This window comes from Chelonoidis abingdonii, chromosome 14 (genome assembly GCF_003597395.2).
Source record: "Chelonoidis abingdonii isolate Lonesome George chromosome 14, CheloAbing_2.0, whole genome shotgun sequence".
In the NCBI taxonomy this organism is placed as follows: Eukaryota; Metazoa; Chordata; order Testudines; family Testudinidae; genus Chelonoidis; species Chelonoidis abingdonii.
Window position 1 is genome coordinate 33,784,541 of NC_133782.1, and position 5,648 is coordinate 33,790,188.

Below are 5,648 nucleotides of genomic sequence, written 5' to 3' on the forward strand. Positions count from 1 at the left end.
GGTTCAGAGGCAAGCAATAGCGCCCTGAACCTACCCCAGAGAAGAGAAAGCGCGAGACCCAGCAGAACAGTACCGGCAATTTGCCACAATTGATATAAATTTTCACAATTTTGGAAATTATGGGGAAGCAAACAATTATTTAATGACAACAGACATTGAGATTCAATATGTTAAGCTTCATAAACCATTAAAGCAAAAAATTTTTCAACCTTTCCTATCAAAATATGCACATTAAATATCCTTAAAGCAACAAATTGCATCTTTTTTACTGTTCATTTGGTAGACCATTTGTAACAAACCTAATTCAAAAGTCTAAACCACTGCATTTTGACTCTCATAAGTGGTCAAGCAGCATTTTTCTTACTTTGAATAGCTATCATTTCTATGGTTATCAATGGAAATATGTTTTCATCAGCTTGTGTGTGTATAGCGAGCTCGATATTTACCAATGTTTATGGATAAAATCGAAACCTTCCAAGCCTACATCCGCAGTATTGAAAATGTGAGGTTTACCAACACCTAGCTCCAATATGTTTTATTGTTGTTTAGGTTGCAATTTTGAAAACCACTTAAGAGAGCTGGGCTCACAAATCCCACGAGAATGAGAGTTTCATGTCTAACTCCCTTAGGCTCATTTGAAAGTGCCAATCTGATTTTAGCACCGAAATGCCTTTAAGGATTTGGGCCGTAGACCCTTGTCAAAGGATGTAAGAGAGCGAGAGAGAGAGGTCAGATCATGTAAAAGTTTGTTAAACCACATCAGGATTACATCAGTGTGACAAAGTATTTTCACAGCTTTGCAGTCATGTCCAATCTTCAAGTTTTCAGACAGTCTGATCAAGGTTTTCTGGAATATAAGCAAAGAGCTGACAATGCATGAAGAGATTAGCCAAAAGTGTCTGAGTGCTATATGTCACAAGCAACTATCTGGGTAAAATAGAAAAATATCTCCTATCAGACTACTTTACACACAAACAATGAGGACATGACCTCATTGTAAATACAGTCTGTAATGAGGCGGTGTGACCGCTTCTGAGCCAGAGGGGGAGAAACCACTCTCTGTACCTAAGTGGGCAGAGCTAGGTCTGCCTCACCCCTCCAACCAGGACAGGAAGCATAAAAGACGGGACCTCACATTCAGTTGGTGCTAGGACACTGAGATAGGCAGATGGATCCTGCTCGTTCCTGGGTGCTGACCCTGCTGCTGAGCCCAGCGACACCCTGCCCTCCAGGGAACTTGCTTCTGCCATGGACCCACTGGGACTGCTATCGGCCATCTACCCAGAAGAGCTGAAGGACGCCCGCTGACCCAGGTACACCCTGAGAGGAGGAGGTGACCCAGGAATAGCCAGCCTTAGTCTGGCTACAGCTCTGCCTGAGGCATGGTCAGTGTGTTGCAGTTGGGATCCCCGCTGACCCAGTAGTGGACTGCTTCGCCACAGTTAGGACCCTGGGTCGGGGTCTGGTGGAGTCGGGTGAGCCCAGATCCCACATGCCACTCCACTGCGGAGGTGGCAGCCTCCCCTTGCTGGGTCCATGGGCCTGTGTCCGTGCGCCGTCCGCTGGAGCTAGGACACCTGACATCTAAAGTTTGCTCAGGCTCTGCAATAAGGGTCCTGAACTAACTGACTACAGGGTTTACTCTGTCTCTGCAACCAGAGGCCAGAGCTGATTGACTACTGGGTTTGCTCTGTATCTGTATCAAGAGGCCAGGGCCAATTGACCAGAGTATTTGCACAATCCCTGCTTAAAGATCACATGGGCTATAGACTCTTGACTGTTCAGCCCCCGCCTCAGGGTGAGGGCATATGAGACCCTGTGAGAGCCTGTTTCTGCCTACAGGCAGAGGCTAGTTGCCTATTAGAGAATTCAATCTCGTTAGGCTAGTCAGGATACTAACACCTAAATGCTCATTCCCGCCAAATACTAGGCCAAGCTCCCGATGGTGTAGTGACGTGGTGTGGCCTCCCTCCAATCTGGAGGGGGAGGAGGGCCACCACCCGACGACACGTCCCCTTTCTGTCATTCCATCAGCATAAAGAAGTCTTCAAGAGCTTGAAAAATTAGTACACCTCTACCCCGATAGAACGCTGTCCTCGGGAGCCAAAAAACCTTACCGCGTTATGGTGAAACTGTGTTATATTGAACTTGTTTTGATCCACCGGAGTGCGCAGTCCCCCCACCCCCAGAGTGCTGCTTTACCATGTTATAGCTGAATTTGTGATATATCAGGTCACGTTATATCGGGGTACAGGTGTATTATAACTGCTTTATGTGAATGAGAAGCAGGCCCATGTAATATAGTTTCCAAACCCTGGGCCAAACTCTGCATTAATTATTATTATTAGTAGTAGTAGTATTTATTAGGATAACCAGACAAATGTATTTAATAGTGGTATGTTTTGATGTTTCACTTGGCTCACTTGTTTCACTTTCTGTCTGCCTAAATTAATGATATCCAGGTCATTGAACAATTGTGTCATGTCCTACTGAAAGCCTTTATCATGACTTCTTTGACATCTTTGTTTCTTAGAGTGTAAATGAAAGGGTTAAGCAATGGTGTCACAATAGTATTGAAGACAGAGACAATTTTGTTCATGTCCAGTGAGTTCTGTTTAGAAGGCTTGACGTACAGAAAGATGGAGCAGCTGTACAATATAACCACAACGGTGAGATGGGCAGAGCAAGTGGAAAAGGCCTTTTCCTGGCCTTGCGCAGATGGGATTCTTACGATGGTGGAGATGATGGAAATGTAGGAGCCAAGGGTGACCACACAGGACTCCAGAACAACAATAAAGGAAAGAGCAATGTACACCATTTCAACCAGGTGTGTGTGCAGGAGAGCGCTATCCAAGAACCTATGTCACAGAAGAAATGGTTGATAACTGTAGGACCACAGAAGGACAACCTAGTGATCAGAAACTTTAGCACAGAAATAGTCAGGAAACCACCTACCCATGAGCTAAGGGCCAACTGAGTGGACAAGGAGTTGTTCATGATGGAGTGATAGCGCAATGGGTGGCATATGGCCAAATAACGATCATAGGCCATGACTGCCAGGAGTAGAAATTCAGTGCAGCCTAGGGAGAAAACAAAGTACATCTGCAGGAGGCAGCTGGGGAAGGAGACAGTTTTGCTTTGTGACATGAGATTGGCAAGAATGTTGGGAATGTAGGCTGTGGTGACCCAGATCTCCAGAAAGAAGAGATTGCAGAGGAAGTAGTACATAGAGGTGCGGAGACAACAGTGGGTCCACACTAAGGATATGATAGTGGTGTTTCATGTGAACGTCAGGAGGTATATTAAAAAGAATATCATGAAGAGTGAGATCTGCAAATACCGAGATCCAGGGAACCCAAGCAGAATAAATTCCTTCACATTGGTTTGATTTCCCTTCACCATTGGGGCCAGGTGGTGTACGTGCCAAAATACAAGAAACTGTAAAGGGAAGACAAATAAATAATAGGTGATATTGTTAGAGCCATATCATTGTTGATAGACAATGACGTGAGCAATCACATATATATCGGGATGCTGAACAGAACTTGTATGGTATCGTGCACATTTATAGAATCATAGAATCATAGAAGATCAGGGTTGGAAAAGACCTCAGGAAGCCATCTAGTCCAACCCCCTGCTCAAAACTCTCAATGGGAGCCCAGAGCCCTCAGCATATTGTCGGCTCAGAGCATTAGACAGAGATGGGCACCCATTTGACTCCCAGACCTGGAAACAGAACCCTGATTCCCTGTTCCATTGTCCGAGCTATTCAAACACACTCCTCACCCAGAGCCTGAAACTGCACCCAAGAGTCCTATAGTTCATATATTTTCAAAAACGACTCTGATTTGGGGTCCCTCTGTTTTGGGACATCTGCTCTGAGACATCTTAAAGGGGCCTGCTTCTAGTGTGCAACTTGGTTCCCAACTCTAACACTGAAAAGGACAATCCGCTGTTGCTGTTCATGATACCCTCATATTTGACTTATGCCTCCTTTGACCAATGGTAGCTGTGATGGTACCACAGATTGGCAGACTCCATTCACCTCTAATTTTGGTCATAATTTACATTAATAAATAGTTCATGAAGGATTAGTAATTGATGTTTTCATAATTGCTTAAAGCAATTTGTACTGAGTCCACTAGTCAAAATATTTTGCTTATAAATCTGATTTACAGCCATTTATAAAATTTTCTATTGATGTGCTTATAACTGTCTGGGACATATAATGCTCATGTCTCTAACATACTATCATTATTGTTGTTGTTATTATTATTATCATTGCTACTACTATTGTTTGGTCTATGTAATCCGGTTAAGCCAAGCCAGAGTGTTCTTATCAACAATGTTCAAGGCATGAAGACCTCCAGGAAATTGAGTCATTTTGCAGTCCTCAATGATATGAGTCATGGTTTGTGGCTGCCTACAATGACATAATGCTTCTGAAATTCCACTGCAGCACCGATTCCAGGTCCAGTATGAAATCGTTTCAGAAGGCTCCCTTGTCTCTGTGGTAAATCAAATCCTGGTTGACATTGAGTGTGGTCTGAGACAAGATACTTGTTTGTCACTTTTTCTGTGGACCATGAAGCTTGCCACATGTCCTCTTTCATAAATCCCTCACCCAGAAAATGTATCCACAAGGGGCAAGGTGAGGCCTGATCACCATGTGGTGGACTAAACAAATAGTTAATTAACAGTATGTGGTATAACATATATATATATAATCTATTAATCATTTCTAGGAAGGCTGGACAGATTTTTTTTAAATAATTTCAGCACATAATATCAATGTTTATTTTTAAGCATTTTTTCCTAATTTTAGCTATTTAAATTTTCACAGTTGTGCCAAATTATGAGAAGGGGGACAGACAATGGGTGGGTCAGACAATAATTATTTAATGCCTGTAAATGCTGAGTTTCACATATTTAAAACTTTATGACCCTTAAAACACAAACTGTCAACTTCATACGTCAAAATACACAAAGTAAATAGCCTTAAATTAAACTCTGATAAGTTCTCAGGCAGCATTTTATTTACTTTGCTTACCTGTACATTTAGATTATTATCAATGGAAATATTTTATCGGTTTGTGTGTGTAAGGTAAAATTGACGTTTAGCACATTTAGCAATAAAAATCTAATCTTGCAAAGCCGATTTATAAAGCATTTATAAATGGTACCCTAATATAAAGTTTGACTCCATTTTCTTCACTTAATGACCCTTCGGAAACTTCACCATCTTCAGGATATTTTCACGAGTGTAACTGGTGTAAACTTAGTAAATAATTATGTTGATGATTCAGAAGGTAGAAGGGAATCCATGTCCTTCTTTCTGAGCCGTATGGACCGCAGAACTACTTCTTTTCTTTTCGGCAATTTTTTTCTCTCTCTAAAGTGATCAGATCTGATTCAGAGTAAATAGCGGGGAAGATGGTTTTATTTTGGAAAGTGGACAGGCTGCATTATTTGCAAAACTGACATCATTCTGCAAGACATAAAGATGGTGAAACTGATCAGAAACTGACTATAAGCACTTGTGAAATTGTCTAATCTGTTTTTATACTGGAGTGTGGGGACAAATGCAGAAACATGGGCTGGCATTTTCAAAGAAGCTTGAGGGAATTAGGCACCTCAAACCACTGAAT

At 42.2% G+C, this 5,648-nt stretch overlaps 1 pseudogene; it reads right to left on the reverse strand.

Moving 5' to 3' along the window:
- Window positions 1-2,479: 2,479 nt before the first annotated feature.
- LOC116825045 (olfactory receptor 6F1-like) lies at window positions 2,480-3,402 on the reverse strand (annotated as a pseudogene).
- Between the last annotated feature and the right edge of the window lie 2,246 nt (window positions 3,403-5,648).